The sequence below is a fragment of the Ranitomeya variabilis genome, chromosome 5, assembly GCF_051348905.1.
Source record: "Ranitomeya variabilis isolate aRanVar5 chromosome 5, aRanVar5.hap1, whole genome shotgun sequence".
Lineage (NCBI taxonomy): Eukaryota > Metazoa > Chordata > Amphibia > Anura > Dendrobatidae > Ranitomeya > Ranitomeya variabilis.
The window spans coordinates 330,179,083-330,200,990 of record NC_135236.1 but is presented as its reverse complement, the minus strand read 5'-3'; the positions used below and the strand labels follow the sequence as shown (position 1 = coordinate 330,200,990).

Sequence of the window (21,908 nt, the reverse complement as noted above, 5' to 3'; positions counted from 1 at the left end):
ACTAATCCAAATATGCTACGTTCGTGCCAAATTTCAGATTGGCGAACGTTTTCCGAGCAAGTTCGCTCATCTCTAATGATGACTCCTGGGTCGCCATGCTACAAAAAGCATCTGAGACCATGCCCAAAGCTTTCACTATAAATTTAATGCACTGCAATCAAAGTAAAAAAAAAATAAAAGAAAAAGTAAAATATGTAAGGAAAAAGAAATTAGCAAAGTATGCTGTATCATCATACCGCTGGAAAAAATGGAATACAACTTGATCAAAAAGACAAATATAACTAAAAATGTTATTGCTGAAAACATCATATTGTCCCTCAAAAGACAATCTGTAATACAGCTCCATCAGCGGAAAAATAAAAAAAAAGTTATAGCTCTCAGAATAAAGTGATGCAAAAATTATTTTTTTCTATACAAGTTTTTATTGTGTAAAAGTGCCAAAACGTTAAAAAAAAAATATACAGTGCCTTGCGAAAGTATTCGGCTCCCTGAAACTTTTCAACCTTTTTACACATATCATGTTTCAAACATAAAGATACCAAATGTAAATTTTTGGTGAAGAATCAACGACAAGTGGAACACAATTGTGAAGTTGAATAAAATTTATAGGTTATTTTAATTTTTGTGGAAATTCAAAACTGAAAAGTGGGGCATGCAATATTATTCGGCCCCTTTACCTTCAGTGCAGCAAACTCACTCCAGAAGTTCATTGTGGATCTCTGTATGATCCAAGGTTGTCCTAAATGCCTAATGATGATAAATATAATCCACCTGTGTGTAATCAAGTCTCCGTATAAATGCACCTGCTCTGTGATAGGCTCAGGGTTCTGTTTGAAGCACAGAGACAATCATGAAGACCAATGAGCGCAACAGGCAGGTCTGTGACACTGCTGTGGAGAAGATTAAAGCTGGATTTGGATACAAAATGATTTCCAAAACTTTAAACATCCCAAGGAGCACTGTGCAAGCGATCATATTGAAATGGAAGGAGTATCATACCACTGCAAATCTACCAAGACCCGGCCGTCCCTCAAACAAGGAGAAGACTGATCAGAGATGCAGCCAAGAGGCCCATGATCACTCTGGATAAACTGCAGAGATCTACAGCTGAGGAGGGACAGTCTGTCCATAGGACAACAATCAGTCGTACATTGCACAAATCTGGCCTTTATGGAAGAGTGGCAAGAAGAAAGCCATTTCTCAAAGATATCCATAAAAAGTGTTGTTTAAAGTTTGAAACAAGCCACCTGGGAGACACACCAAACATGCATGTGGAAGAAGGTGTTCTGGTCAGAAGAAACCAAAATCGAACTTTTTGGCATCAATGCCAAACAATATGTTTGGCGTAAAGGAAACACAGCTCATCACCCTGAACACACCATCCCACTTTCAAACATGGTGGTGACAGCATTATGGTTTGAGCCTGCTTTTCTTCAGCAGGGACAGGGAAGATGGTTAAAATTGATGGGAAGATGGATGGAGCCAAATACAGGACCATTCTTGAAGAAAACCTGTTGGAGTCTGCAAAAGACCTGAGACTGAGACAGAGATTTGTCTTCCAACAAGACAATGATCCCAAACATAAAGCAAAAACTACAATGAAATGGTTCACAAACAAACGTATCCAGGTGTTAGAATGGCCAAGTCAAAGTCCAGACCTCAATACAATCGAGAATTTGTGGAAAGAGCTGAAAACCGCTGTTCACAAACGATCTCCATCAAACCTCACTGAGCTCGAGCTGTTTGCCATGGAAGAATAGGCAAGAATTTCAGTCTCTCGATGTACAAAACTGATAGAGACATACCCCAAGAGACTTGCAGCTGTAATTGCAGCAAAAGGTTTCGTAACAAAGTATTAAGTAAAAGGGGCCAAATAATATTGCACGCCCCAATTTTCAGTTTTTGAATTTCCACAAAAATTTAAAATAACCAATTAATTTTGTTCAACTTCATAATTGTGTTCTACTTGTTGTTGATTCTTCACCAAAAATTTACATTTGGTATCTTTTTGTATGAAGCATGATATGTGGGAAAAGATTGAAAAGTTCCAGGGAGCGGTACACTTTCGCAAGGCACTGTAAATGTGGCATCACTGTAATCTTACTGACCCAAAGTAAAAGCTGCCTTATCAGTTTTATCACACGGTGAATGGAATTAAAACAGTTCCTGGATTGCAGTTTTCTGTTCATTCTGCCTCTGCAAAAATTAGAATAGAAAGCGATGATAAAACATTATGTGCCCGAAAATAGGACCAATGAAAACGTCAACTCATCCTGCAAAAAACAGGACAGGACAGAATAGGACTGTCAGTCGAAATATGGAAAAATTATAGCTCTCAAAATATGGTGAAGAAAACTGTTTTTTGCAATAAAAAGAGCTTTTTATTGTGTAACAGCAGCCAAACATTAAAAACCCAATATAACTCTGGTATCATGTAGCCGCATCGACCCGAAGAATAAAGGAGTCTATTCACTTATATCGCAAGAGGAACAGCATAAGAAATAAATAAAACCAATTCTGTGCCTTCTTTTTATTTGCTCATTCTGCCTCTTAAAGATTGCAGTAAAGCTCGGCTTACATTTATCCTGCGCTCTACGATGAGCGCTTATACTGGGGTTTCCATGTAAATCTCTGAAATAAGTGATTGAGACGGAACCCCCGGCAGAAGATTTCCTGTAATGAGGCAGATGGAGGCACTGTGGAAGCAATCTGGCCTATGATCCGGCGGTGTCAGTTTTAAAGCGTGCAGAAAATCGGGGTCCACCAGAGTTTTGTGCACTTTTGAAAAGAAGGACACCACTGAACATAGGCCAGACGGATGTCCAGAGTAACTCTGCTGCCTCATTACAGTGAATAGATCAACTGAGGGTTTCATCTGACTTATACCTCTCAGAGATTTAGATGGAAAACCCAAAGAAAGTGCTCAGCATAGAGGGAGATCCAAAATATTATGTAAAATGTTCCCAATAAAAGCTTCAACTCAATCCACAAAAAAACGCAAGTCCCCACTCAGGTCCATCATCTGTCAATGGAAATATAGGGAGTTTCCACGTTACTAGTAGCACAAAAGCTGTGGAAAAGCTAAATGGTTCCTCGCACCCATAAGAAATTCAGTGAATCAAAATGCCCCCTCCCTTCTGAGCCCCAATGTGCATATACCAAATTTAGAATTCACATGTTTGGCAGGGGTATAATTTCCAAAATAGAGTTACTTGAGGGGGATTCTGCTCTAGCATTTAGGGGCTCTGTATATGGAGTCCGCAAGCTATTCTAGGAAAATATGCGTTCCCGAGTCTTGCCGTGTGGCTAAGCAGTACTGTAGAGACAAATATTGGATATTTCTATATTTAGCAGAAATTGTTGCACAAATTTTATTATCATTTATACCCATTTCCCTTGTGAAAATGTAAAATCTTGGTTAAAACAAAATAATTACACTTTTAGCACAAAAATTGTTTCTTCACTGCTCATTGGTATAAAATTCTGTGACACATCTGTGGAGTCCATTATGATCACTGCACCCCTAGATGAATTCAGTGAGAGATTCAGAGCAATAATGTGACACTCCTTCCCTTCTGAGTTTTGCACTGTGCCTCAAAAGTAGTTCCTGTTTAAATGCAGGGTATTGGCGCACTCAGGAGAAATTGCACAACAAATTTTGGGGTCCATTTTCTCCTCTTACCCTGTGAAAATAAAAATTGGGACTAAAAGATCATTTTTGTGGATTTTTTCATGGCTCTTTGCTATAACTTTATGTGAAGCACCTGGAGGGTGGGAGGAGGTTCCAGGCACATAATGGGCTTTCCAAACGCAACATGGCATCCTCTCTTGATTCCAGCCAATTTTGCGTTAAAAAAGTCAAGTGATGCTACTTCCTTTCCTAGCCCTCCCAAACAGTGAATTCAGGATAAATTGCACGACTAATGGGGTCCATTTTTTCCTTTAACCCTTGTAAAAATAAAAAAAATTTGGTCTAAAAAGGAATTTTTTTTGTGAAATAAAATTAAATGGTTCTTTTTTCCCTCCACATTACTTCAGTTCCTGTGAAGCATCTGAAGGCTTCATAAACTCCCTGAATGTGGCTTTGAGCACCTTGAGGGTTGTAGTTTATAGCAAGGTGTCACTTTTGGGTATTTTATGTCATTTAGACCCCCTCAATTTTTTTTCAATAATAAACTCAAGTTATAGCAAAGAAATGTTACCATCATGTAGGACAATATGTCCCAAAAAAAAACCAATCTCGTAATCAGCAGGATTTGCTGAAGTATTCCAAAGTTATTACCACTATGTGACAGGGACAATAGTCAGATTTAAAAAATGAGGCCCGGTCATTAACCTACAATGTGGCTTGGTGCTTAAGGGGTTAAGTAAAAAATAGAAATATTAATTTGGAAAACTGTTTATATTTTTAAAAGGGAGTTTCACAGCTAAGATTAAAACTTGTCAAATTGACGCAGCCCTAGGCAAGAAGTACCGTAATACCAAAAGATAGACACTATGGATACAATGTAGGCAAAATGATGATTACGGTACGTACTGATGCAATATGGACCACATATGAGCACTGAATTTTAATTGACTCCAATGAGCATTTTCTATCCACAAAACTTATGAAAGTAGTGCATGTGGCCCTCCTAAAAACAAATATGCGTTTGGGATGCCAATGGAAAAGACTCAGCTATTGAACCAATTTACATTTACATAAGAAAACACAGTTCTAGTAAAGTTCAGTATGTGCCCACTTTGGTTTCGGAATTGTAGCTGTTCATGTTCAAAATTGTTCTGTAACTCACTTGTTTTCTCATTTGTTTAATATTTTTTTTCCCCAGCCGAAATCGGACTGAGTTAAAAAAAAAAATCGCAGCAGATTGCTGTGTATCTCGGACGAGACTCACCAATGCAAGTCAATGGATGTGAGAAAAAAATGCACAGCACTCAAACCATGCGAGTGCTGTCCGTTTTTTACGCACCGGTGTCCTTTGAAAAGCCAGCAATTCATATGCGGCTACTGTAAAAATCACACTGACAAGTTATAATAGAAAAGATAGAATAGAAATATACACATAGAATACACACACATACATACATACACACACACATCAGTAACACATATATATATATATGGATTTATATATATATATTACATTGATAGCGAGAGAGAGATAGTAGAATAGCCAGTAATAATTAATTTGCCGGGTTCTGTAAATTTACTGCAGGAGCTGACAGGATAGAAGAGATGGTTTACATACTGTAAATACATATAAAATAGGTAGATAAATAGATGTCAGTGACAAATACAATTAGTACAGTTTGTGTGCAAATTAGCGGACATGTATGTAATTAATAAACGATTATTTTATGAAAAAAAAATGGTATGGGCTCCCATGCAATTTACAAAACCACCAGAGGGAAAGCCAGCGACTGGGGGCAGATGTTTATAGCCTGGGAAGGGGCTAATACCCATGGAGCTTCCCAAGCTATTAATATCAGCTCACAGCTGTACACTTAGCCTTTACTGGCTATTAAAATAGTGGAACCCCCACAAAAAATGACGAGGGTCCCCCTATAATTAATAACCAGCAAAGGCTATGCAGACAGCTGTGGGCAGATATTAATAGCCTAGGAAGGGACCATGGATATTGCCCCCCTGGCTAAAAACATCAGCACTCAGCCACCCCAGAAAAGGCACATCTTATCGTGTTGATTTTAATTAACGTGGGTGGACTTGCTGCTAATAGTTGCATGACACTGATTTATACATATAAAAAAGCTGTCGGCTTTATAGAAAACAGAAAGTTTTTTTTTTTTTTCTTTTCATCAGAAGGTGGAGATTATTTGCATAGCGCAAAACAAACCTAAGAATTAAATGAACATAAAAAGACAAAATTCTTTTATATTACTGCGTAGCTATGTGGAAAGTTCCACACTGATTTATAATAACATGACATATATACGTATACACACACGAAGAACATGGGGTTCCAGGTACACTGTAAGGCATGTTGTTACTTAATGACATATAGTAATGTAAATGTTTATTGGACTTGGACTGAAAATCCTTCAGAAAAGCTTTTATGTTGCATTTTTAAAATAAATTGTGGAGTCCCTCTATGGAATTTTGCTGCCTGCGGCATAATACCTCGAATCAGCTGTGAATGCTGACAATATTTTCCTTTAGATGCTCCATGACGTGATGTTTAGCACAAAACTTAGGAGTAAATCTTAAAACCAATTGAGGGTACAGAATGGTGGAAGAAAATATAAAGGAGATCATTGTATGAGATGCAGAGAAAGTATTCAGCATGGAGCTGCAAAGTTTGAAGATTGAATAACAGAACCCATACCAATGTTTCCTAAATTAAACTAGTGTAAGAAAATACTTGACTGTTATTGCCATTTTTAATAATGGGATTATTCTGGCCTTCTAATAATGATGAATTCGTATTAAAGGAGTAGTCCACTACTCGGACAATCCCTTCTCAATCAGCTCATTTGCCTCTGTAAAATAACACATACTCACCACCGGTGTCGGCACCATCGGACAGAGAGGAAGTCAGAGATGCAACTTGCCGCTCACTTACTCTTGATGTCTGATACGTCTGAAGAAGGGGAGAATCAAGCCAGGGCTGATTGGCTGCAGGGCTTGTACCAGATTTTCAGAGCGAGGGCTGACACCGCTTCAATGGCGCAGATACCGGAGGTCAGTATAAGTGTTATTTTACTGGTTCAAATATGCTGATTAAGTGTTGTCCGAGTAGTGGACAACCCATGTTTGGGCCACACCTTTCTAGTTCTGTCAAGACTTACTGTACATCTTATGTAATATCAGGCATAGTAGCTAATAAGCAAGAAGCAGTGCCCTGTTTATCAAGGGGACAAACCCTGTAGACTGTAGCCCATCGGGACAAGTGATCAGCAAGAGGGTCAGGACTCAAGACACCCACAATCTGATTACTATTTAATTGCCCAAGCCTCATGTGAGCTTACAGTAATCTCACACTACAGAAAAAGGCGAGTATTGGTATTTTAAGATTTCTGTAAAGCAAAAAGAGGCATCAAGGTATTTATTAAGCATTGCATCTATATCGCCATCATATTCCACAGCACTTTACAGACATCATCATCACTGTCCCCATTGTTGCCCACAATCTAAATTCCCTATCAGTAAGGGAGGGAGTGTAGGAGGAAACCCATAAAAACACAGAGAGAACATACAAACTCCTTGCAGATATTGTCTGTGGTGGGAATTGAACCCGTTCTGCCCTGATATATTACATTTTAAAGCGAGTCTGTCAGTCCAAAGTGACAGTATAACCTAAGCACATAACCTTATAGGGGAATTAAAGGGGAAAAAACACAAAAAACTAAAAACACTGCAACAGCACTGACTTGCCTGGAGCGAGGACAGTCCACTGATCAAGCTCACTAAATAGCATATTTGTTTAAACTTGAATTTACACAGAATAGTAGCAACAATGAAAATCGCCAATGGATTGATTAATCAAGATGTTTTTGGAAAGTTTTCTTGTGTAAAACACCTTGAAATGTTGCAACATTTTTGCGCAACTTGAAAATGAAAAAAATAAATAAATTGGGACTTCCGAAGCTTTTATAACAGCCCCAATCATCTCAGCTAAAGTGGGTGAATATCACGGGAGTACTGGGTAGACTAAGGCTGGTTACCCGGGCCCCTGCGATTTCCCTTAGGCTAGGGAAACCCTGTCTGTCCCTTTCCCAGAAGTTACACTAAAGGTGTGCATGTCTGGGCCGCCAGGCCTGACCCTCTCTCCTGTTTCAGCCCTAAGCTGAGACCAACACCCGCCACCCAGTGAAGAGACCACACACCAATCCCCACAGAAAGCACAGACAGGGAAAACTGAAAAACGCACCACGCCGCAGACACACAGGAATACACTATAATGTGCACAGGGCAAAACAAATACAAATATAGGAAGGAGAAATATGACAAAAGGATAATACACCACCAGATACGATATTCCTCCAATAAGACCACCACTCCAGACCGGAATCACTAGGCACAAAGCACAAGCTATAATCGGCGACGCCCAAAGTCCAGCGCGACTATTTAAAGGCTGTGGGCGTGACCCAGCCTCCAACCTGATTACCAGCTAGATTAACCCCGAGCAAGCTGGATAAAATCTAGCCGACGCCACTGATCGTGTAGTGGACGTAAGTGGAATTACTGCTGTCTGTCGGACGCCCTAGTGTGAACAGTGTCCGACATGACAGTGAAGCTTGGTTGGCACTGAGCATGGTAAAGTCTGCCTGACAAATTCCTCAAAATTTTCTCCATTTTAGGCTGGGGTCACACTAGCATATTGCATCCGATGCGAGAGCATCGGATGCGATATGCTAGTGACCCTCGGCTCCTGCTCTGCTGCGTGCGGGAGCCAAGTGTCATGCGCCTGTACTCCGAGCCTCTCGCACAGAGCGAATCGGAGCACAGCTGAGGAGGAGGCGGAGAAATTATTTTCTCCATCTCCTCCATTGCCGGGGTCAGCGTATATCACACCGCACTCGGATGATATCTGAGTGATGTGCGCTGTCTCACTTTCACCCATAGGCTTATATGGGTGCGAGTGAGCCGAGACTTGGCCGAGTGTCGGTGACAATCACAGCATGCTGCCATTTCACTCGCACACACTGAAAACAGCCGAGGAAAAAAACGGGGATGTGAGCTGCCCCATAGAAGAATACTGGTCTGAGTGCTATGCGATTTTCTATCGCATATCACTCGTCCGTATTACGCTGTAGTGTGACCCCGGCCTTAAAAGCATAATTTTTGCCAGAAGTGCAGTCCACCATTGCTGGTAGAAGTGCACTGCTTGTCTTAAGATGCGCTTAACTCTTTAAGAGGCATGGCTTTATGATGAATTATTCAAATCTAACTCCAGTGGTGCTTTCATTAAGACTTGTGTACACAATGCCAGGGTTCATGATATAGACCCCAAAGGTTCAATTTCTATAATTGATATAACCTACAAGTAAAGGGGTTTAGTTTATACTATCAAATCGGGCTTTTTTATTAAATACTTTCCTATATATTAGATTTTTTTTTAAAAAGCACACAAATATACTAGTTTTAACATTAGAGCCATCAACCATTCAATAATGGGCTGTCCAGTTGGCTTTTTAATTTGGCACAAATGTCTTGAAATTTGGCTGATGTGTACCCTTATATATGAAATGAAAATGGCACCTAACATTACAAATCCATAAATGTGTGAGAGTAAAGACAGTGGAAATACATGGCCTCACAAGGCCCATTCATACAATAAAGAGACCGGAAACAATAAGTGGAAGAAATGGCCGTGTCATTTATTTTGAGTAACTTTAAAATTCATAACATACATTACTTCATCTTTAAATTATTAACTCTTAAATAACCTTCAATTTAATCACGATGCAACCAATCCACCCGAAGGGCGATTTTCCTCACGAAATAAATGACACGACAGGGAATAACCATAAAAAAAAAAAAGGGGAAGGGTGGGCGGGATCTTCGGTTCTTCCAGGATAACCGTTGAATGACAGGAAATTCAAACTGAAAGGGCTTTTATATCAACACAAAAGCCCGCCAAACTGAGAACCACCAATGAAAATGCTTGAATTGAACCGCCAATTCAAGCATAAAACCGGATAAAACTTGCTCTTGGCTTACCTAGCCAAAGCTTACCTCAGGAATCACAAAGTTTAAACATTACTTTTAAAACCTAAAACAGCTTATTTTCAGAGCCTGTGAGGCCATGAGACCCCCCCTATAATGTAAAATTATGGACGGGGGAGGGCTAACATGGCCTCACAAGGCCCATTCATACAATAAAGAGACCGGAAACAATAAGTGGAAGAAATGGCCGTGTCATTTATTTTGAGTAACTTTAAAATTCATAACATACATTACTTCATCTTTAAATTATTAACTCTTAAATAACCTTCAATTTAATCACGATGCAACCAATCCACCCGAAGGGCGATTTTCCATAAGCCAGGGCTCAAAGAGACCTGGCCCCCCCACCAAAGCACAGCCATCTTTCCACTATTGTCTGAAGGTCTAAGTTAAAAATGTCCAAGCCTATGTCAGAGAGATGGACTAAATCGTTGCGGTATAAACCCAATAAAAAACCTTCCAACTCGGCATGTCTAAAAGAGAAGCCGTTAATCATTGGTAAAAATTTACACATATTTCTGTTGACTCTCTTCCGAATTCTTTCAATAAAGGAAAGTTCTTTCGTAGACCAAATAAACCTGGGGATGATTTCGGAGAAAACAAAACAAGTGAGAGGAGAAAACTGCTTAAAGTAAACAAAATCGGATCTCATAAAGGATAAAAGATCCAAAGTTTTTGTTTTCCCGATATCATTGCCCCCTAAATGAAAGATTATTAGATCCGGATGAGGAAATTTGACAAAACATCTGTTCAACTCATAACTTAGATTAAACCAATATAGGCCTCTTATACTGTGCCAAAATACTAAAACCGAGTCCTGGCTAAAAGAAAGATTTTCAGAATAAAAACGTTGATTAGCTCTCTTCTGAGCCCAATACACATAAGAGTGTCCCACGATCCATACCACCTTGACACCTGAAAGAAATCAAATTTAGTTATCATACAGGTCATGTCTCACATAAAGTCTAAACCTTCCCGACTCCCATCTTCCCAGTTGCATAATTTGAGAATTATGTAGACCAGCTCTCGCTGCCTCCGTGGCTGCACCTATACGGAAAGAATGTGAGGTGAATTTTAAATGATCTTTTTTTAAAAATTGTAAGCATTTTTTTAAAACTGAATTGAATTGGAAAATAGTAGCTGGGGACCCGTCTAAATGAACAAATAAAGGCCCGGGGACAGAAGGTCTAACGCTAAGCCAGTTAGCAGTAGTAGATAAAGGGCAGAAGGGTTCACCAGGTTTAGCCTCTATCTTCAATCTAACGCCCCTTCCTAGCTGATCAGTTTTGGAACGCCTAACAAATAAAAACAGATGCGGGTCCGTAATGGTCACATCAGAGACCATAAGCCCAGAGGGATTACATTTTTTAGCAGAAACTAATTCTCCGACACGTAGCGCCCCAAAATAAGCTAAGGAAAACGCAGCGGAAAACAAAATAGCTTCGAAAGAATTGGTACAAACTTCATGAAGTGATAAACAAAGGTCTCTTAAAAATGGGAGGGAGATCGGGCGTCTATTGTCTGGTTTGAAGCTTGACCGTTTAAATCCTTTCAAAAATTGTTTGATAGGAAATAATCCAGTCAAAGGGTTTTTCCCAAGAAGTTTTAGAAAAAATGAGATACCCGCCAGAGATTTGGCAACTGCCGAAAAGGATAAACCTTTGTTACAAAGAAATTCAAGAAACCTCAAACCAGAGATAGGACTGGATATGCTAAAATTAAAATTGTTTAAATTACAAAAATTAATCCATTGTTGCCATGCGGCCGAGTAATCAGCCCATGTTCTAGGTGACAAAGAATTCTCAATAAAGTGAGGAATTAAGTCAGAATTAAATCCCAAATCTGCTGAGGGCAAGCTGTTGGGTCCAAATCCGCTGAAGGAACCTGTTGGCGAAAAATATGCCAAAGTTGGAAGCAAATGGAGTCAGTAATAAACGATAAGCTACTTGTTCCAATTTTTGCCTTGAGCCAGATATTCAACTTTAAACAAAGTAAAACTAACTGCCTTAGAATTTTCATGGCCCAGAAATTCTTAGATGATAGGGTGTTAATCCCAAGAATAACACCCGGATGGTTTGACAAAATCAAAATCCTGTTATCTCTCAAAAGGTGCCCCCACAACGTTAAACCTAGAAAAATGGAAAAAATTTCCAAAATCATAGAATTCTTTACTATCCCGTTCTGGATCCAATGATCCGGCCATTCGAGGAAGCACCAATGAGGAGAAAACAGGACACCACAGCCCGAATCAGCTTTACAAGAGAAAGCAAAATTCAAAGTATCAGAAAGGGTAAAGGTAGATTGCCAACAACTTTTGCCGTTGTAACTTCCTAAGAAAGTCCGCCAAATCTTGGCGTCTTCCTTTAAGTCAGATGACACTCTGATATGCGATTCCTGGGAAGAAATTCCAATGGTAGAGTCGTACAAGCGTCTGGAAAAAATTCTACCCATTGGAATGACCCGTAGAGCAAAGTTCAAAAGGCCCAAAAGGGATTGGATTTCTTTAAGCGTCACTTTCTTACTCTGTGAAAATTTATCCAAGGCTGTACAAAGTTTTGTAATCTTTACTTCCGGAAGTCTAGATTCCATCCGAACTGAATCTAGGGTAATACCCAAAAATTCAATGACATTAGTGGGTTGGCAAGTTTTGTCATGAGCCAGAGGAACCCCAAATTTGTCACACATTGAAGAAAAAGTATTCAAAGCCATCTGGCAAGCTTGCGAAAATGGTGGACCGACAAAAAGGAAGTCATCTAGGTAATGTAGAATCCCAGCATTTTGAATGCTGGATTCCATTACCCAATGCAAAAAACATGAAAAGCTCTCAAAATAAAAGCATGACAACGCAAAACCCATGGGTAAACACTTATCGAAATAAAATTGATTCTCAAAGTGAAAACCCAGGGAGTTAAATCCAGAGGGGTTAACGGGAAGGAGCCTGAACGCGGATTTTATATCTGCTTTTGCCATCATGGAGAATCTGCCAAATTTCTTAAGTAAATCTATGGCGGAATCGAATGATGAATATGAAACGGAACACTCGGCTTTATCTACTTCGTCATTCAGGGAGGCACCTGAAGGGAAGGATAAATGATGAATTAAGCGATAACTCCCAATTTCTTTCTTGGGAACAATCCCAAGGGGTGAAATCCGAAAATTAGCGAAAGGGGGGTTCGGAAACGGGCCCGAAATCCTTCCTAAAACTAATTCCTCTAAAATCTTTTTACTCGCCACCTCACGGTGGTGGATCAATGAAGAAAGGTTCCTAACAATAGTACAGCCATGGCCCTTAAATTGAGGGACATTGAAGCCAAAACAGAACCCATTAAACAAAAGTCTACTAGTCTCCTGTTTTGGGTACAAGTTTAGCCACCACAGCATTTCTTGGAGATTCACTGGCGTCTGCGCTTTTAGGAATGGGTTCTTTGGATGACTGTCTACGAAAGCACTTAAACAAGGGGTGCGAGTTCGCACAAATAGAGCATTCGTGGCGAAACCTGCACGAATTACCCCATTTGCATGTGGACTCGTTAAAAGCGAAACAGACGCCCTTTTTTGAAAAGCTGGAAACTGTTTGTTTATTAGAGTATTGCCTTTGTGGCAGCATCAGATTTAACCACAAGCCTACATCTTTAACCCCCCAATTAATATCTGGGTGCACAGCCAATTTTTGCCTAAAGGCCTCGTCATAATGCAGCCATGCAACACCTCCAAAGTTACGATAAGCCTCCAAAATAATATCGATGTGCTGGAATAATTTAGAACACAGACCAGGAAACTTCTCCCCCAGAACAGCTGAATAGATCGAAAAGGCCTGAATCCAGTTATTAAAGGACTTAAAAGCAGAACGCTTAGAATCCTCATTTTCAGGTTTACTTTCTCTCTCAGATCTATTCAGCAAGTCTTTGCGGGGGAGTAAAGAAAATAAGTCCACGTAAGAATTACTCCAAATAAGGTCTTTGACTGATGAGCTCAAGTGAAACCCAAGTGGAGAGAGTTCACAAGTCAAAGCCTCCTTAAATGTATTCTGAGGTAACAAATTAACTTCAGGGATAATGGATGGGGAATCAGAGGGTACACTACCAAATTCCCCTAAGGATTCGGCTAAGACACTTTTTATAATATCCCTGAGTTGATCAGGATAGACAGACAAGGGGACATTTACAATCTCACGCCTTGCTTGTACAACACCTCTGGGTATCAGGTCAGCCTGAGGACCAACGCTCGAGCCTACAAGGGGAGGCGAGCACATCTGAGGGTTTCCTGGAGCAGGAGATAGTTGAATGCAGACTGGGTCTTCTGTCGCCAAGTTGCTGGATGTCGCTGAAGTCTGATGGCTAAGGTTCCAGGATGAGACCGTTGCCTCAGCCTGTGTAAAAGGTGCCGCCGCAGCGCTTTTACGGCTGCCGGCGGTGAGCAAGATGGCGGCGCTTGATGATGAGGTAGCCGGCGTTTCTGAATGTTGAGGCTGAGAATCTCGCGCGGCGCTGCGAGACCCGCTTGATGGACGGTTCCGCTTCCTACTCACATTATTCGCCCGGCTATAGGGAGTTGCCGGCGGAAGTGACGGAGATATCGATCTCCGGGGCGTCTTCCTTCTGGAACGGCCCGGACCGCACGCTGTCACAGCTACCGCTGTATTAAGGAGCGGAGGCTGCGTCTCAGATACCGAATCCGACGGAGTGGTAACAGCAATAGCAGGTGAAGGTAATGGATCACTAGCAAGGCAGCTTCTTAGCCAAGCCTCCCCATCCTCTTTGCCAGCCCTCAGAAGCAGCTGCTGCATAAGGTTGTCCATCTTCGGTTCTTCCAGGATAACCGTTGAATGACAGGAAATTCAAACTGAAAGGGCTTTTATATCAACACAAAAGCCCGCCAAACTGAGAACCACCAATGAAAATGCTTGAATTGAACCGCCAATTCAAGCATAAAACCGGATAAAACTTGCTCTTGGCTTACCTAGCCAAAGCTTACCTCAGGAATCACAAAGTTTAAACATTACTTTTAAAACCTAAAACAGCTTATTTTCAGAGCCTGTGAGGCCATGAGACCCCCCCTATAATGTAAAATTATGGACGGGGGAGGGCTAACAATAGCCAATTTTCATTTAAGTATTCTATAGAAACAAAAGCCATTTTTTTATGGCTGGCTTCATAAGTTTGGTTGCAGTTTCTTTTAAGCACAGTCACAGTGGTTTGTCCTGAGAAAGAAGTGTGCTACTTTGAAACGTGATGACAAATAAACCGCATTTACCCTTCACGGGTATTTGACTCCATCTATCAACGTTCTCCCTGTCCACGCAGCACAAGAATTAACCATTCGGTTTCACCTTTGATTGTCCTTCATCCTGTGGGTCTACAGCAGCCAGTGTTAGAAGTGTATTAAGTGATTGTGCCAACCAGGTACGGACTGGGCTTGAAATTCAGCCCTGGCATTTGCAATCACACAGTCCCATGTTGTCCCCATCGTCAAGCACCAGATGGGATATATTACTAATATTTCCCTGGATGGAGGAAAGCAAGATTTACTACAAGACCAATATTTCTAATGATACCTGTGGCCTACTGGGGTAAGTGACAGAGTCAGCGACTTTGTGCTCAGTCACAACTCTTAACTGTATGGGTATCTTGAGAACACCGATTCTGTTAACAACGTAGCAGACAAGGCAGCGCACGACCAGACAGGCCCTTCTGGCATTTGCCAGAATTGCCAGATGGCCAGTCCGGCCCTGGTGCCAACACAATCCTGGCAGGTGAGCAAATCTACAAGTTCCTTTATTAACATTTTCGTACTCGGATAAGACCCTATTTGCACTATTGCCTTTCCAGATTTCTTACTCAGAATCACAAATTGGCATCCCCACTCTGTCCCCAGTCCCCAATGAACTTCCGTCCCCAGTAAGCACATCAGAGCCCCCTCTTTATCCAGCGATCACAGATTCCTGGTCCTCATTACTTCAGGATTCCCTTTTAGCACACTCCGTGTACGCTCTAATGAATGCAAAAGTTACGTGAGCAGGCCCATTCTGCCATAACCAAAAACATGACTGGGCCATACTGAAAATCTGACCCTGGAGAAACATTTAAATAAAGTTGTACATTTATTGATTCACTATATATGTACTGCAGTGGAATCAGTCTGAAATCTAACATTTACACACAAAATAGAGAGCAGCTCACTGATAAAAAGTAGTATAAAAAAGAAATAAATAAAAAACACAAACACAACTTTATAGGAATAGACAACCCACAACTAGTAAATGTTGTTCATTTTACCTTCTTCTAAACCAAATTTGATTTTCCATACCACAGCTGCGTAGTTTTCTGAAGTACATCTCCATCAGAATCCAGCTGGATCTCGGAAGAGCAAAGCGCACGTGAAGTGCCCCTCACAGTATACACTGCACCATCACCTGATAAATTGGCTACATAAAAATACGGTAAGGGCTCTCCATGTTGTAGCCACATGGTCCCATAGATAAAGCAAAGGAAAACAAAATTTTGTACACTAGATGCATAAAAAGAGGCTATGCTGTAAATGAGTATGAAACCCTTACCATAGCATTGAAACTATTAACACAAAAGCTACCATCATTTTTTGGACAATAGGATGCACCTTTCTAAAAGACGCGCCCCAGGTTTAGGGCGGTTTCACATGTCAGTGCCTCCGGTACGTGTAGTGGCAGTTTTCTCATGTACCGGAGACACTGACTCATGTAGACCCATTCAAATGAATGGGTCTATGCAGATGTCAGCGTGTTTTGACGGACCGTGTGTCCGTGTGCAAAACATGCAGACATGTTCGTTTTTATCCGGACACACGGCCCGCCAAACATCCCGTACACTGTCCTCTGTGTGCATGGTCGGCAGCGGGGGAAGCAGCGCTACTGTAAGCCGCTGTTCCCTTCCTTGTGGTGCAGAACCTGGCTTTCATCCATTGTCCCCTTCTATGCCGGCAGCAGCACGAGCAGAGGACAATGAATGAAAGACCCGACGTGGGGTCCCCCCTATATTTTACAACCAACCCTGCAAAACTCACAGGTGCGGGTTGCTATTCTCAGGCTGGTAAGGGGCAATGGATATGGCCCCCCCAGCCTTAAAAAAAATCAGCCCACAGCTGCCCAGAAAAGGTGCATCTATTAGATGCGCTAATTCTGGAGCTTTGCAAGCTTCTTTCCAAGTGCCCTGTAGCATTGGCAAGTGGGGTAATGAGGGGTTAATGTCACCTTCCTATTGTAAGTTGACATTAAGCTGGCTTAATAATGGAGAGGTGTCAATAAGACACCAATCCATTACTAATCCTAAAGTAGTTAAAGGGTAAATTAAACACCACACAGGCAGAAAAAAGTCTTTTAATGAAATAAAATAAAATCCACATTTTTTCCATCTTTATTACTCTGCGTTTCCAAGTGAAGCTCTCAATCTCCTGGGAAAAAAAAGTTAAAAAAAATACACATAATACCATACCTGTCCAGCGTACAGTCAGTCCCATGCAGTAATCCATGTCTAGGGTAATGTACAATTTACAACTGGGAGCGCTGCTAATGCGACCACTCCTGGCTGTAAACTACTGGTGAATGAATGAAATGCTGGGAGTGGAACTTTGGTAAATAGCTGTGACGTCACCGAAGCTGTGCTACCTGACAGCCTGAACTAAAATAAACTCTTCAGCGTGGGGAAATCAGCTGGCATTTTCACATGCTGAACAGTTCATTTTACTTCAGGCCGCCAGGGAGCGCAACTTCGGTGACATCACCGCTATTCACCAAAGCTTCCCTCCCAGCGTTTCATTCATTCACCAGTAGTTAACAGCCAGAAGTGGTCGCATTAGCAGCTCTCCGCTTGTAAACTATACATTCCCATAGACATGGATTGCTGCGTGGGACTGACTGTCTGACTGACTTTTTTATGCTGTCATTTTCCTTAACGAACTATATAACCCAAAGTAACAACAAACTTTACATACTGTAAGTGCAACATTATTAATGACTTGTACTCACAATCCTTTCAGAATACTCATGCATTTGCAAATGTCAGAATAAGTGTGTTATGTTTACTTCCTATGTACATCAATTTTGGCTGGCAGATCATTTAAAAAAGAGAAATGGCAGAAAGGATATTCAACATGTCATTCAATTTTTTAACTTTATTTTTAAATCTAAAAATAGATTTATAAAGGACCTGTGAACAGGTCAAAAGTGGCCCATTTTTGCTCTTATTTGATTTCCGCGGCTCCAAGTATTCCGCTTTTTTTTTTTTTGTTCATTTGTAAATCCACTACACTTTTCCAGCGATATGGGCATTTGTGCCAATTTGTATGGTGTTTACCAAGGTGTAGCTCATTGGATAAAAATAGAGCAGCCTAAAGGCCACCCCCAGAGAGTCCTGCGAGTCCCGCCCCTTTCGTAAAGACACAAAATTTGAACTGAATAAAAAGGCTCACATCTCAAACAGTATGGCAGATAAAAAGGAAAGAAAAGATGCAGAAATTAAAACAAGCAAAAATTAGCTATTTTTGACCTGGTGAAAAAAAGGCAGTTTCTCTTGAGGTTGTGGACCAGGCAGGAAAACAATGGCGTCTCGCACCTTACAGCTGCTCATTCCTCTGGTAACTCCATGTCAGCAGTACCTGCATACTCAGGATGCAGTTGCTTACATGGACTGAAGAGCGGTACAATAAGGCAATGTGAGCACATTGAGAATTTGATTGCAGAAGTTTCTGCAAGATTTCTGCGGCAAAAACGTGCGTTTTTGCTGTGGTGTACGGGAGAGACATAATAGATATTTTGGGTAAACTATGTTAAGTGTATGGTGCTTGGGGTCTTTTTAGGTCTAGCCTAAGGCTATGTGCACACGTCAGGATTTCTTGCAGGAAATTCCTGAACAAAACCGGACATTTTCTGCAAGAAATCCGCATGCATTTTTTTCTCGTTTTTTGCGTGTTTTTCTCGCGTTTTTTGTGCGTTTTTATTGCGGATTTTTTCGGAGGTTCCAAATGCAATATTATAGTGGGAAATCCGCAAAAAATCCGCAAAATTAATGAACATGCTGCGTTTTTTACCGCGATGCACAAAAATTGCGGAAAGCATTCTAAATGATGGGATGCATATGTATGTGTTTTTTATGCATTTTTATAGCGTTTTAATAGCGAAAAAAAGTGCAAAAAAAACCGCAACGTGTGCACACAGCCTAAATGTTGCATTTGTTGGGAGTGAAAAATTATAGCTGATAACAACAATCAGTAGTCTATGGACAGATAAAGGTCTATAAATGACTACTGTAATCAATATGCAAATTGCCTCTTCTGAGAAAAAGAGGACTTAACTCTATAGCGCCACCTGTTGGTAGTAGCGATCCTACAAGTCACAATCAACCCCTTAACGAGTCGTGCAATATGACTTAGGATAAAAGCCAAATCAGTATCTCAATTCGCAGACTGGGTGTTTCGGGCTGTTGGCCCTCGTCAGTGCGAAGCATGAGAACTGATTTGGCTAGGTGAGAGGCTCTGGACTGGGGTCTAAGGGGTAACGTTTCTCCTTATGGAGAGTGACATACCATCTCTGGCTTGTCAAGGTAAGGAGGCTTATTCGCCGTGCAATGCTCCTCTGGGAATTTAAATATGCAAATTGCCTCTTCTGAGAAAAAGAGGACTTAACTCTATAGCGCCACCTGTTGGTAGTAGAGGCAATTTGCATATTTAAATTCCCAGAGGAGCATTGCACGGCGAATAAGCCTCCTTACCTTGACAAGCCAGCTGGTATGTCACTCTCCATAAGGAGAAACCTTACTACTGTAATCAATAAACTTCTGCCATAACTGAAATAAGCAACCAGGGAAATGCCACTTAGATCGCGACTTTCAGAAGGCAAAGCATTTCATGATGGATCTTCAAAGCATGAATTGGGTAGATTATCATGAACATTTTGCAAAATAATTTTCTGATTAGATTTTTCAAAAGATGATCAAGGTTACAAGTCTGCAAAAAAGTCCAATTAAAAGAACGAGTAGTTTACGAGAACATTCTCGTATTCCCATAAAGTTGTGTTCCAATGTCTGCAGATACCAATGTGCAGCCATTTATAGCTCTGAGATCTTTACAACATTAGATCATCAACATGAATAATCTTTATCTCTTCTCCAGGTGAATTAATCAGATTATATTATCTTGCTTAGGAACAGAATTGATACTACAATTCACATTCTTGTCACAGTCAATAGACATATTGTATGTAGAGATCACTCGGAGCAGAATGGAAGGCTCGTTCCCACAGTACATGGAGACCATGCACTGCAAGCAGTTAATCCTAGTGGATAAACCGCCTTTTCATTTCACAAGGATGTTTGTCTGTGAACCTGGTGATCTCCATTGATGCTCTGCTTACTGTGAAAGTTTCAATGCTCAGAATATTCTACCAATAAAAAATGAGTAGCCACTTAGTGTTTATTTGTTCAACCTAAAGGCTTATTTTGTTGTTTTTGTTTACAGATCTCATTGTGTAAATAGGAGGGATCTACTGCAGAAAGGATAGGGCTGTGCTTATAAGGGTGGGAGATCTGCAGCCATGAAGGCAAGCAAGTGCTGCTGGAAAATGTAGTTTTAGCCAAATGGGTGGTCCTATTCTTATTTGCAATATGAAGCTGGTGTACAAATATTGGTGAAAAAAAAGTAAAAAAACAACCCAAAAAACAATCTTTATGTTAGCACTCTATGTTAACAACAAGTATACGTTTACTATGTTTTGTGAAAAATAATGCAGTTGTGGAAATAATCCTTTAATTCTAGCAATAATTCTCATTATGTAGACAGTATAGAACTATTGTCCAAAAAAGAGTTCTATATTTTAATTTCCTTTCTGCAGACCAAGTAAAGGAGGTGTAGAAAAAACAGAGATGGGTGTTTTACACAGGTAAGGCCAGTCTCACACATCCAGATAATTCCGGTACCGGAAAAATCGGTACCGGAGTTATCCGTGTCCGTGTGTCCGTGAGCTCACGTGGCACATCAGTGTGGCACACGTGCGGCAGCCGTGTGCCGCCCGTGTGCCGACTGGGTACCACACGGACCGTGCAGGAGACAGCGCTAGAGATAAGCGCTGTCCCCTGCATCTGGTGCTGAAGCTGGAATTCATTCCTTCTTCCCAGCAGCGTTCGCTGGAGAGAAGGAATGAAAAATCAGTTTTTTTTTGTTTTTTTGTGGTTAAAATAAAGATCCTTGTCACCATCCCCCTCCCACCCCCTGTGCGCCCACCCGCTGGAAATAAAATACTCCCCTATGGGAGGTGGAGCCGCATATTCATCACTGTAATGAGCGGCACCACGTGACCGCTCATTCAGGACAAGCTGCGGCGCTGAGAGGAAGCATCGAGGGAGCTAGGTGAGTATTTCAATTTCCAGCGGGCGGGCGCACAGGGGGTTGGAGGGGGGTGGTGACAAGGATGTTTATTTTAACCACAAAAAAAACCCAAAACAATGATTTTTAATTCCTTCTCTCCAGCAAACGCTGCTGGAGAGAAGAAATGAATGGTGGCTTCAGCACCACAAGCTGAGGGACAGCGCTTACTGTAGCGCTGTCTCCTGCACGGCACACGGATGGCACACGGACCGCATCCGTGTGCGGTACGTGTTTTACATGGACCCATTGACTTTAATGGGTCCGTATGATCCGTGCGCTCCCACGAACACTGACATGTCTCCGTGTTTTTCAAACGGACACACGGTCCGTGAAAACACGCTGACATGTGCAGAGACATTGATTTTAATGTGTCTACGTGAGTCAGTGTCTCCGATACGTGAGAAAACTGTCACCACATGTACTGGAGCCACTGACGTGTGAAACAGGCCTAAATCTGTGATGTCTGTCACTTTGGCAGAAGGACCAGGCACTACTACCACCTTGGCTTGGTCTCAGGCATTTTTTCTTTTTTTTTTTTTGTTCTATTAAGAAAAAAAAAAATAGCTGCACTGCAGGACATCCATAGATTAATACGATCTCTCCACAGCTGCAGCCAGTATCTTGGAATTATTTTTTTAATATGTTTCAGTCTAAAAATGATAGTGTTTCATTTCTACCATGTTAATTTTTTTTTTTCATTTATTTTTTTTTTAAATCACAGCAAAAAGTTATACAGTAACAAAATAAACACTATTCACCTTTTTTTCCCCAGCAATCAAGGCAGTTTTTGTAAAGCATTAACTAGAATGGATTGCGGCAGCCATGTGTC

General features: G+C 41.0%; 1 protein-coding gene across 18 annotated transcripts in view; it reads right to left on the bottom strand.

The window, feature by feature from the left end:
- Positions 1–21,908, bottom strand: part of MAGI2 (membrane associated guanylate kinase, WW and PDZ domain containing 2) — a 1,417,815-nt gene that overhangs the window by 800,019 nt on the left and 595,888 nt on the right. The gene's annotated exons all lie outside the window — the stretch shown is intronic.